This window comes from Myotis davidii, unplaced genomic scaffold (genome assembly GCF_000327345.1).
Source record: "Myotis davidii unplaced genomic scaffold, ASM32734v1 scaffold448, whole genome shotgun sequence".
Classification (NCBI taxonomy): Eukaryota; Metazoa; Chordata; class Mammalia; order Chiroptera; family Vespertilionidae; genus Myotis; species Myotis davidii.
Window position 1 is genome coordinate 388,500 of NW_006383009.1, and position 13,241 is coordinate 401,740.

At 43.2% G+C, this 13,241-nt stretch overlaps 1 protein-coding gene across 1 annotated transcript in view; it reads left to right on the forward strand.

Annotated features, from left to right (window-relative positions):
* Positions 1–13,241, forward strand: part of BIN3 (bridging integrator 3) — a 34,473-nt gene that overhangs the window by 6,799 nt on the left and 14,433 nt on the right. The window contains exon 3 of the mRNA XM_015557764.1: positions 10,546–10,594. The gene's annotated coding sequence lies outside the window, so the exon portion shown is untranslated. The remainder of the gene's footprint in view (positions 1–10,545; positions 10,595–13,241) is intronic.

A 13,241-nucleotide genomic window follows, 5' to 3' on the forward strand; every position in this document is an offset into this window, starting at 1 on the left:
AAGAAAAGAGATTTTATCATTATTTTCAAATAGATATGATTATTTGGAAAATCCAGTTGGTTTTGTTTGTTTTTGTCTAGATAAATTTTTTGGGCTATATAGGTTCAGTATGTAAGTGTGGTGACTGGTTTATTTAACACCCAATAGTTTTCCTATGTACCAGGAAGATAAAATGAAAAAGTGAATTTCATTACAATATAACCAAAAATATAAAATTTCATGGAACACACCTAAGACATGCATAGGGCTAAAAATTTCATATATAAGTGTTACTTTAGAATCTTAATATTTAACAAAATAAATGTGGAGCAGCTATTTGAAAAAACTTCTCCAGACTAAAGAACATAAAAAAGACTTGCATGAATGGGAAAAAAATATTATGCACCTGAATGAACAAACCTAATATTTGTAAATATATAGATTCTTCAAAAGTTAATCTGTAAATATAGTGCATTTTCAGTAATAAATATCCTGACTGGGGAGAGGTAGGGGATTAAGCAGATGATTTTGAAGTTCATCTTAAATAGTAAAATAAAATAGCCAAGAAATGTCATGAGAAGGGATTTGTTTGACTGGGTATTAAGAGCTAATTAATTAATTAACCTAAGTAATTGAATCTGTGTTATTTGGGAAAAGAGTAGACAGGTCTATGGTATGGAATAGAAGTATTTGACACTGGTACAATGATTTTTCGAAGATACATACGTTTTTAAATCATGTCCATACAACTGGCTTGCCATATACTCAAGCTCTAAATGGGTAATGACTTAAATATAAAAAAATAAACCACTAAAATTCATATGGAATTGCAAGGGACACAGAACAGCCAGAATAGTCTTGACAAAGAAGAACAAAGTTAGAGGAATCACACTTCCCAATCTCAAAACTTACTACAGATTCACAGTAAATAAGATAGTGTGGTACTGGCATAAATATAGACATGTAGATTAGTGGAATAGAATTGAGAGTCCAGAAATAAACTTTTATTTTTATGGCAGTTGATTTTTAAGAAGGATGCCAGGAAGGAATAGTCTTTTCAACAGACAGTGCTGGGATAACTGGATATCCATGTTCAAAAGAATTGAAGTTGGATCCTTACCTCACACCGTACACAAAAATTAACTCAAAATGGATCAAAGGCCTAAATTTAAGAGGTAAAACTATAAAACTCTAAAAAGAAAACATAGAGGTGAATCTTTATGACATTGAATTTGGCAAATAGTTCATAGATATAATACTAAAAGCACAAACAACAAAAGAAAAAATAGATTGGACTTCTTTAAAATCTAAAACTTTTGTGCTTCAAAGGACAACATTAAGAAAATGAAAAACAAATTGCAAAAGAGAGAAAATATTTGAAAATCATATATCTGATTAAGGACTTGTACTCAGAAAATATAAAACTCTTACAACTCAACAATAAAAGGAAAAAGGCAGCTCAGTTTTAAATAGGCAAAGAATTTGAATAGATGTTTCTCCAAAGAAGATATACAAATGATCAATAAGCACATGAAAAGATGCTCAGCAACATTTGTCATTAGAGAAATGCAAATCAAGCCACAGAGAAATAGCCCTCATACTAGAATGACTAAAGTAAAAAAAAGACAGACAATGACAAGTGTTGGTGAGGAGGTGGAGCAGTTGGAACCCTCATAAGCTGCTGGTGGGAATATGAAATGATGCATCCACTTGGAAGAACAGTCTGGCAGATCCTCAAAAGGTTAAACATCGACTTAGCAAATGGCCCAACAGTTTCACTCCTAGATATATACCCAAGAGAAATAAAGACACATATCCACACAAAAACCTGTACATGAATGTTCATAGCAGCATTATTCACAGTAGTCCAAAAGTGGAAACAACCTAAATGTCCATCACCTGATGAATGAATAAAAATATTATCTATAACAAAAGCATAGTGTGCTAATTAGACCAGATGTCCTTCCAGACGAAGCCAGGGCTGCAAGGGAAGCCAGGGTGCCTGGTGCCTGCTGGCAGCCAGAGGGAAGCTAGGGGAAGGAAGGCCTACTCTTGCTCTAATTTTGTGCATTGGGCCTCTAGTTCAGTAATAAAAAAGGAGTGAAGTACTAGCACATACTACAACATGGGTAATTCTTGAAAACATTTGCTAAGTAAAAGAAGCCAACACAAAATGCTGCATCCTATATAATAAATAGCTAATTACACAGCAGAATGACCATCCAGACGAAGCCGGGGCAGCTGCGAGGGCTGAGGGAGCCGGGGCTGGGAGGGCCTACCCTTGCACAAATTTTGTGCATCAGGCCTCTAGTATTATATAGTTCCATTTATATGAAATGTCCAGAAGGGGAAATCCATAGAGACAGAAGGTAGACTAATGGTTGCCAGGGGGCTGTGAGGGAGGAGGGAAGTGGGAGTAACAGCTAATAGATATGAATTCTTTTGGAGGTGATGAAAATCTGAAGTTAGGTAGTGGTGATTGTTGCACAACTCTCTGAATATACTAAAAAGAACCAAATTGTACATTTTAAAAGGGTGACGATTACGGCATGTGAATTACATCTCAATACTGTTATTTAAAAATTTTAATAAACCAGGTTCTGAGAGAAGATGACAGATAGAATACATACATCTAATTTATCTCCCTCACAAATCCCACAAGAAGTACAGTAAAGCAATTTTTTTAAAGGCATAAATAACCCTGACCAGTGTGGCTCAGTTGGTTGGATATCCTGTGCCTCAGATAGGTTGCTGGTTTGATTTCCCGATCAGGGCGCATGCCCGGGTTGCGGGCTTGATCCCCAGTGCGGGGTGTGCAGGAGGCAGCCAATGGATGTTCTGTTCTCACATCCATGTTTCTCTTTCTCCATCTCCCTTCCTTCCTTTCTAAAAATCAATAAAAAATATTTAAAAATAAATAATATTTAAAAATAAACGCATAAATCTGCAAAATTAGGGAGAATAGAAGTTACATCAACAACATTTGGGAACTGGAACGCACTTACATGAGGTGACTGACTTAGCAGTTCCAAGAAAGCCAAAGCCTAAACTGGGAAAACTAGGAGTCATCCAACTTACACCACCGAATTCTCAAAGGTTCAAGAATTGGTGGCACAAGGTGCCTATAGAGGTGGGGTGAGCGGAGCATTCAATTCAGGAGGATTGGTTGGAAGCTGTTCATGATTAAATTCAGAACCCTACCATCTCCTCCCCAACCCCATTTCACTGGGAGACTGTCCTTGCCTCATCTGAGCAGAATAAGGAAGGGACTCCCCTGGAGAGTGTGAAACAGGGAGTTTCTATCGTAGGGCACACAAAGGTAGATGTTCTGTGTGACACTAATAAAGCTTAACCTTCATGGCCCCTTGCTTGCATGGGCCTTTTCCAGGGCCCTGGAGGGAACCCTAGCTGTGTGTTCATAAGATCCTGTGTTTTTGTAAACTTCAGAATGTATTTATACTGCACTCAGTTCAAACCTCTGCCTTCACTTCCTCCTCCTGAGGCCAGGCAGCTTTGGAACAGCCTGTGCCTGTTGGAGGATAGGGCAGGGGTAGGGGTTGAATTGGGAGTATGCTGTTTTATCTGTAATTTGTAAAGGCATTTTTAGAAAAGTTTAATGAGACAAGTGAGAAATTACAGATTCTTGAGTTGGAAATACACAAAGGGTATACCATTTGGGGCCATCTTTAAATTTATTTTAAGACTAAGGAAAATTGGAAATGACAGGGATGAGCCATTAAATCAGTAGATAGTCTGAAATCAAGTGAGGTACAACAAAACATTTTTAAGTTGTATCAAAAGCTAGAAATTAAGAGAATGAGATCAATTTTAAATAGAAGTGATGATTGTCTTGGTACAGTGTTCTAGATGCTAGGATCATAAAGTAAGGAAAGGACCATGTGTTGCTGCTTCTAAATTTCCCAGTTCAAATGCAGAAAGTGACATGTGGTGGTGCCCTGAGGACCTCAGCTGAGCCAGGCCCACATCACTCTCACTGTCCCGCCCTCACCCTCCACAGGGCTCCCCTGCTTGCAGGTATCCGTGTGTGTGTGTGATCATGCCCCCCTGGGCCCACATCTCTGTTGTCCATCAGGGTATCCCTGAAAACAAATTTTAGTCAACCATGCTAGAGGTTGACTGAATTATTGTCTTTTTTCTCTAAGAAAATGGTGTTACCAACTCCGTGTCACATGAAGAGGCAATCATAGATTTTGCAGCCAAAAAATACAGGATAATAAATATAGAGGTGTGTCAGGCAGATGATTAATAAAAATATTAGGTTATTCTTGATTTTCTGATGTTCCTGTTGTCAGTTTTTATAACTTGTAATCTATTATGCTCTTTTCTCTGTCTAAATAAACAGTCACTTCCATGCCTATTTTTATGTTTGTAATTTTGTATTCTTTTTCTTTAGGAGACCATGCAAAATTGTATAAGCTTCAGGCCCACAAAACCCAGACCCACTTGAAGCACAGTTGAGGGCAGGATTCCTATACTGAAGGCAGGAGGGTGAAGTGAATTAATGCATGTGGTACGCACACGTGCGCACACACAAACACACAGGACCTCTTGTACTCACTGAGCTCCCAGATTGCTAAGCTGGGCCTTCATTCCCAAGTCAAAAGAGTGGAAGAATCTTCTCTAGGGAATTTCACCTGCCCAGGAGAAAAGACTAGATACTGACATCAGGGTTCCTCACAAAACTGCTCAATCAGATTACCCTACACAATAGACAGTAATTATTCACGTATTCACAGCTTCTAGTCAGGTTTTTCCCCACAGTCATATATATGAGCAGATAACCAAGAATTACCACACATCCAAGGAAAGTATCTGGTATGAAGAGTGGAGACTAAAACAGAAAAAAAGCAACTTGAAGGAAAATAGACTATAAAGGAAGAAGAAACTTTTGTAAAGGTATCATTAAGATCCTCAGGTAAGGCATCCATGAATTAAAAACAATACCTTAAAAAAGGACATCCTGAAAAGTAAAAAGAGCTCTTGGAAATTAAAAATACAATAGAAATGAAAAACTCTTTAGAAGTATTAGAAAATAAGGAAACACTGAAAAAAACAGAGAGTAAAGGACAAGCCAGGAGGGTCAGCATCAAAATTATAAGAATTTCAGAAATAAGAAACAGGACACAGCAAAGGTGTCATGTGGTTTTTAATCCCAGAACTAAATGTTGTAAATTGCCAAATTGCAGGAGTCCTATTGAGTACCACAGGACAGTGGGTGAAATTAGATCCATAAGCTACATGAGCATATGAACCCACAAGCTTGCACAAAGGAAATAAAAGCAGGTCACAGAAAAGGATGAAAATCACAGCAGTACTGGGAGATGAGAAGCCAGTGGAACAATGCCTTCGAGATTCTGAAAGAAATTATGTCCAGCCTATAATTTTATACCCAGGCAAACTAGTGTGACAGTAGAATAAAAGCATTTCAGTATGCAAAGTCTTAAAAATTATCTCGCACACTTTCTCCACCTAAATGAAGAGTAAATCAAGAAAGGAAGACATGGAATCCAGGTCTCAAAATTCATGGGAGAGAGGCAAAAGGAACTTCTGTGAGGAAGATGAAGGGGGAGCCCAGGATGCCTACTGTACACCAAATGGAGGTGACCCAGTCAAGCTGGAGCAGGCCAAAGTGGAGATAATAGAATAGCTGATGGAAATTAATGTATTGGGAGTAGATTTAGACAACTGAGATGGAATTAGGGGTAAATACATGGAAAATTAAGCATGTGAAAGAAAAGTGACAATTATTGTAATAAAAGCAAAACATGCGATGCTACTAGTTATATATTGCTGTGTAACAAATTGCCTCACAACTTAGTGTCTCAAAACAATAGCAGTTTCCGTTGGTCAGGGATGTGGAAGTGTCTGGGGGATCTGGCTTGGAAACTGGAGGTTACAATTGAGTGCATCAGCCAGAACTGCAGTCTTCTGAAGGCTTGGCTGAGCTGAACAATCTACTAGCTGCTGTTTGCAGGAAGGAAAATGCATCCCATTAGGCTCCTAATAGTTTACTTAGTATTGCCCTAACCGAATTATAATATATACTAGAGGCCCGGTGCACGACATTCGTGCCCTGGTGGGGGGAGTGTCCCTCAGCCTGGCCTGCATCCTCTCGTAGTCCGGGACCCCTCAGGGGATGTCTGCCTACCACAGAGGCGGGAGAGGCTCCCACCACCGTGAGCCCGGCTTCTGGCTGAGCAGCGCTTCCCCTGTGGGAGCACACTGATCACCAGGGGGCAGCTCCTGCGTCTGTCATCTGCCCCCTGGTGGTCAGTGCACATCATAGCAACCAGTCATTCTGCTGTTCGGTCAATTTGCATATTAGCCTTTTATTATATAGGATTGAGAAGGAGAGTTGCCAATGTGCCTTTGTGTTACGAAGGTGGAGATTGTAAAGATATTTGTTTAGTTAAGTCTTCCTCTCCCAAAATAAAAGATAGCTAGTGCCTAAAACTTAACACTCATGAAGTAGCAATACAAGCATTTTTATGGGGAGATGCAAATGCTGACCAGAAACACAGAGCTAGTGACAGCACTGATCTCAGCAATGAGATTCAGAGGCCTAGAGCAGTGGTCGCCAACCTTTCAGACCTCACGGACCACAAGTAATCCACGGACCACCGGTTTGCGACCACTGGCCTAGAGCCTAATGTTTTACTTAACAAAGCCTGGTGCCTTATTAAACTATTTACATGTACAAATCTGATAAAAGTAAAATTTAGATTCATAAAAGGAAATCATAAAAGTAATAAAGTAGACCTAGCTGGTTTGGCTCAGTGGATAGAGCATCAGCGCGTCCCGGGTTCGATTCCAGTCAAGTGCACACACATACCTCAGTAGCAGGCCCCTCCCTGGCCCAAGGCCTGGTTGGGGCGCGTGCAAGAGGCAACTAATCAATGTGTTTCTCTCACATCAACATTTCTCTCTATCCTTCCCTCTCTCTTCCATTCTCTCTAAAAATCAATGGAAAAATATCTTCAGGTAAGGATAAAAAAATATAATTAAGTATAGGTGAATTTTTATACTGAGGTGGAAAAGGCAGGCCTTTTTCAGTGTGATTATACCAAAAGAAGAAATCATAAAGGAAAAGATTAATTGGCTAGATTTGTCTTCATATTCAACCGTAAACACTCAGTGTACAAAGGATAAAGGCAAACTCCAACCCATGAAAAAATCCTAATTAAACAGGCCAGAGGGCTGGTGGTAAAATGTTAACTATTTCTGTCTTTTAAGAAACACAACTGTTTTAGTTTGTCTCTAAGGCAATTTGCAAATACAGCAAAGCCTTGAACGTGTATATGTTCTTTGACCCAGCAATTTCAGTTATAAGAGTTTATCCTATGTGACTAATCCTTGATATGCACAAAAATTTAGCTATTAGTTTTGTTTATAATAGAAGGAAGTTTGAAACAGTTGAAGTGACCACCAGTAAGTAATGTGAATTACAAAAATAAAACTAGCCAGTGTGGCTCAGTTGGTTGGAGCATAGTCCCGTACACTGGAAGGTCGCTGGTTCAATCCCTGGTTGGGATGTGTACAGGAGGCAACCCATCAGTGTTTCTCTCACATCAATGTTTCTTCTCTCCCTCTCCCTTCCTCTCTCTAAAATCAAAAACATTTAAGTTGTATACATAAAATAAAACTAGTGGTACAGGTGTATAATGAAACACTAGGTATCTTTTAAAAGAACGATGAAAGCTATATTGGCATATAAAAACATTCATGGTATGTTTCCTCTACTTTTAACATTTATGTAAATATATACATGTGTACACATGTATGTACACGCTGAAATTTGGGGTATTACTGTTTATTTTGGAATTGTGTATTTGTCATTTGTGTTTTTCCATGTTTTCCAAGTTTTTGCCACTGATCAGATGCTAGTTTTATCGTCAAGGAGGAAAAAAACTAAAGGGATTTTTTTAGTTTATTTGAAAAATATGAAGAGTGAAAATAAAACAGTAATCATATTCTTACCACCTAGAGTTAACCACTACTAACATTTGGCATATTTGTGTTCGTTTTCTTTTCTTTCTGCAAATTTTTAAAATATTAATACCAAACCAATAACCTTGGTTATCTTTTATATATGAGATTGTAGACTATTTGGGGGTTTTCCTCCCCTTCCTTTCTCTCTTTTATACTTTTCTGTATTTTTCAAGTTTTCTCTGATGAGCATGCTTCACTTTTTAAAGGAATGAAGTATTCTTTAAAATACATACCATTTCTTAAAATACACAGAGTCAGCACTTCATGCCTTCAGGTTTCACATCTGCGGATTCTATCAACTGCATATTGAAAACAACATCCGCAGTTGGGAACCCATGGATGCAGAGGGCCCCTGTTTACACCGTTCTGTATGTGGGACTTGAGTATCAGCAGATTTTGGTCTCCGCAGGGAGCCCTGGGCCGCATCCCCGCCGGATACCAAGGGGCTACTGTCATAACAGATGCATGTGAAAGTGTGAAACTATGAGTAGTGGAGAGAAAACTGGACTGGACATCAGAGCCTGATGGTGTATTCCTGGCTCTGCTGTGAGCCCGCAGGATGACCCTGGGCTGGTCACGGAACCTCTCCAGATCTCTCATCTACAAGTGAGAGGTTTAAACTGGAAACATTTCTATGGTAACTTACAGTTCTAAAAATACTGTGATTCTAAATTAAGATTGAGAGAGAGTCTGTGGCTCCACAAATAATGGACTGTAAGTTCTTAATTTCTTGGTACCTAGTCTGCAGTACTAGAGTCCATTAGCATCGTCCTGAAGACCACTCTGAGGATCCTTTAGCATTCTCATCCGACACTCCATGATCTTAGAACGGAGATTCGGTTTCCATAAGCTGGAAGGACCATCTATTCCAACTGTTGTGTTTTATAGTTTAAAAAACGAGCTCAGAGAGACTGCAGTTTGTTCAAATCACAAAACTAGTCAGAGGCAGAGATGGCCTTTCTGATTCCTGGTCTGAGCTTTTTATTCCGCACATGCTTCGCGCACCACAGCGTCGGTCTTTCCTCAATGCCACCAGGACCTCATTTGTACTGTCACCCAAATGGTCCTTGAGGGCAATTGTTCACTGTCCAAAACCATTGTGTCAGTCAACTATAAGCTGATTTGGGGGAAAGGAACTGGGGGCCCAGGGAGGGATCAAGGAGCTTGTCTGTCCACACCCTTTTCTCTTTAGGTCTAAGAAAGGGAAATAGCAATTTCATTTTTTCTTTCCTTTTCAGGTCCATAGCTTACCTTTCCCCCCAGTAATTATATAGCCAGAGATTATTTGTTTACAGAAGCCACGTGAATCAGCCAGTCCCCAGAGGGTTAACACTCCCAAATTACGGGGTGGGTTAACAATAAACAGGATGTCCTCCAAGAAATTAAATTTAAACCACTGTGACTCAGGCTGGCCCATCCTCTAACCAGATCACTGTCTGGGGTTATTATCGGTGGTTAATTATACCACTGGGTTTAGCAACAGTTTGGGCCAAGAGAAACCAGGCTGGGAGAAGGGGGTGTAGAGGGAAGGGGCCCGGGGGACGGGGTGGGTGCAGCAGTGGGAGCAGGAGGTTTGAATGGAAGAGGCTGAAAGGAGTGGGAGTGGTGGTCTGATCTGTCCCCTCAGGGCTCTACTGCAGCCTCTTTCCTGAGCTGATCCCTGGGAAGGGGGGTGAAGCCGACATGTCTATAGCTGTTGGGGTGCACTGTGTTTGCTTTCTAGTCTGGCTGCACTGCTTTTCTCAGAATTTAGAATCATAAGGTTTTCAGCATGTTAAGGAAGCTTCTAGATTATCTAGCTTCACCCTGTTGCCTCACAGAGTAGGGAATTAAGGCACAGGGCAGTGGTTACCTGCCGAAGGGCAGCCTGCTCAGCGGAGGCGGAGGCAAGGTTTGTGCTCAGGTTGAGACTCCTAGACCATGACCTGCCCTTCTGCCAAGCTGTCTTCCATCTCTAAGTGGGGGACGTGAGGTGCAGAGCCTCCTAGCAAGTTCAAGGCAGAGTTGGGCTGGATTTCAGATTCTTCGAGTTAGCTTCATTTAGATTTTGTCAGTTGTCATGGGAAATAGTCCAGCCCGGCTGATCCTTAATGCCCCTACAGTTTGTCATCTCTCCCAGCCATAGAAGAAGCCCTTCAGAGCCACAGTTTGTCCCTTTGAAGGGAAAAGGGAAGCACCTATAGGGATGTGTGGTTTTGATGATGCTTTTCAAGGCATGTTCTCTAGGATAACAGCCACCTAAGTGAGCCTGTACTTTCTAACTTTGCAGCTCCTTGAGACACAAGGTTTATGGTGACTGCTGTTTGCATAGTATCTCCCCTCTCCTGCTCTGGGGCAGAAGCTGGTGCCCAAGACCTCCATCTGACGCTGTCCATGGGAGCATGACCGTCCCAGAGCCCAGCCTGGCTGCTGATGGCCCTAGACTCACAGGGCACGTGGTGCGGGTGGCAGAAAGCGAGCCGCTGCCACTGTGTTTTACCTGTATTTCCTCAGCTCTTTTTAGCCACATCCTTCCCCATTTCTCCTAACATCCCTCTTTGTCTCTTTGCCTTGTAGGATTCCTTTCAAGATTGGGCAACCCAAGAAACAGATTGTCCCCAAAACAGTGAGTAACCCGATTCTTGCATTCTGAGACTCGGTTCTGTCTGTCGTGGCCTTCGCATAGCATCAGAGTGTTGACTCAGCGTGGGGCTGGGAAGGCAGAGCCTGGGCCTTGACATTCTCAGTTGTATTGCTCTAGAACAGTGGTTCTCAACCTTCCTAATGCCGCGACCCTTTAATACAGTTCCTCATGTTGTGGTGACCCCCACCATAAAATTATTTTCGTTGCTACTTCATAACTGTAATTTTGCTACTGTTATGAATCGTAATGTAAACATCTGATATACAGGATGTATTTTCATGGTTACAAGTTGAAAATTAAACAATAGTGATTAATCACACAAAAAAATATGTAATTATATATGTTTTTTCCGAGGTCTTAGGCAACCCCTATGAAACGGTCATTCGACCCCCAAAGGGGTCGCGACCCACAGGTTGAGAACCACTGCTCTAGAACCTCACGTGAACGGTGTCTCACAGGGACCTCCTGTCCTGTAATATTGTCCTTCCTCACTCAGCCTGGGAGGTGGAAGAGGTAGATTCCACAGATGAGGAGAAACACACTGCTTCTGACTGCTCATCTCTGGGATCTGGCGTACAGTCTGCACGTTCCTAAGAGGGAGCCTGAAACAGGGACCCCTGCCAAGGACACAGCCCAGCCTTCCTGTCTGGCCCCCTCAGGCTGCATGAAGGTCCCGGAAGCTTCTCCAGGACCCCAGGACCATTCGTCTCCACTGTCAACTACATTCCTAGCCAAGACCCAGGGTCACTCAGCACGGGGATAATGGAATCCTTTCCCCTCGTAGCCCACAGTTTTTGCCCCTATTTCATCTCCAGAATTGGAAAGAAAGGGAATCATGGCTTCTTAGAAAGTTAGAGCTGGAAGCCCTTAGAGAGCATCTGGCCCAGCCTCCTCACTTTTCCTCATGGAGAACCGAGATGAGGGGTCTCGGTGACTCTCCGAGGCGAGGAAAAGCTGCTGCTGGCAGAGCTGGACTTGGAGCTCAAGGATGAGCCACTGTGCAGGACCCCTTCCATTGCTGTGCTGCCTCCCGCAGGCTGGGAAGATCCCCCAGGTGTGGAGGCTCCAGTGAAGAATGGCTGCTATGAGCGAAGCCCTTGGTATTCATCTGGGAGACCATAACTGTCAGCATCTCTCGTTGTGACAGCTCCCGGAAGCCTGGTGGAGGCCTTGACTGTCATTCCAGCCCCTGGCAGTTCTCCGTGTCTCCATGTCTTAATAACCTCGTCCCTTCTTGGCTCAGAGCTCAGAGCTACAGGAAAGATACTGCTTCAGTTGGCGGGAAGGGGTGTTCAGCAAGCACCTGACCAATGGCTCTATCTTTGGGAAGTTCTAAGTTAGGTCACTGAAAGGGAAATGGGCCCGTGCTAAAAGAGCCCTTCCCCTTTTCAAGCACAGGCTGGCTGTGGAGGAAGACTCGAGTCTACCTCCCATGCAGAGGCTGACATCTGTGGAGCTCAGCTGACGCGCTGAGAACCTGGGCGTGCAGTGCTGGGCTCCGGCCCACTGCAGGAAGTGGGAAGGTGTGGCTGTGGGTCTCCAGAGTGTGATCCAGGGCAGATCTGAAAGGGAAGTGGTTTTGAAAAGGGTCTTGTATTCCCAACACTCACTACCAAAAAACAAAACAAACAAAAATCCTCTCAGCTCCCCAACCTTTATCGAGATGGCCTTGTTCTCCACAGAAAAGTAGCATGCAGCTTCTAGCTGCTTTGCCAGAGTTTGTTGACGGGCAGATCTGTGGGTGTTTCAGTCTGAGGAGTGGCAGGGACTCCACAGGGGAGGGCAGATGGACAAGCTGAGAAAACCCCCTGTGCCTGTGTGGCCCCGCGGGCCGTGGCACCCTCGCCTCTTCCTAGCACCGTCTTACTGGGGATGCAACTGTGGTCTCTAACTGTGGCATCAGCTCCCCTGCACAGTCTGGCTTTCGAGTAGTGGGTAAGAAGCCAGACTCGCGGCCTGGATCGCCATCCTGGCTCTGGCACGCTGTGTGTGACCTTAGGCAAGGGCCTTACCCTCCCTGCGGCTCAGTTTCTCTGTAAAGTGAGGGTGGTGCTAGGACCCATGCCGTGGATGTGTAACGAGTCTCACATGAGATGATGCATGCGAAGTACTTCGCACAGTGTCTGGCACATAGTAAGGCCTCAGTAAACACTAACTACCCTGCTGGCAGAGAGGCAGGTGATAAACCACGAGGACTCCGCCAGTCCCAGTAGCTGGCTTCCCCGGTGCAGTGTCAGCGGGAATAGAGTGATTTGCTTCCTCAACTCCCAGGTTCACTAAAGTGCCTGCAGCAAGACCCTGCCTCTCCGGAGTCTGGTTCTCCACTCGCCAAGCCCCCTCCTGCCCTGCACACCGCCAGGGCGTGTGGTTATCTCAGCATCTTCACAGCTGCCCCCAGCAGTGGTGACGCACCCTGTTGTTCTTGCCCAGGCACTCTCGGGGCGGGAAGCAGATGGGGCTGCCTGGGTTATTGGAAGTCACAGCGCCCTGTCATGGGAAGAAATGTTCATGTTATCTTCAGGGAGTTTCAGGAGGTTTTTGGCTCAAGACACTCGACTGTCAGGCACAAAGAAAGCATTGTGTGTCTGCCTTCACTGCCTCATGTGCCCAGGTGATTAAGGCAGATTCC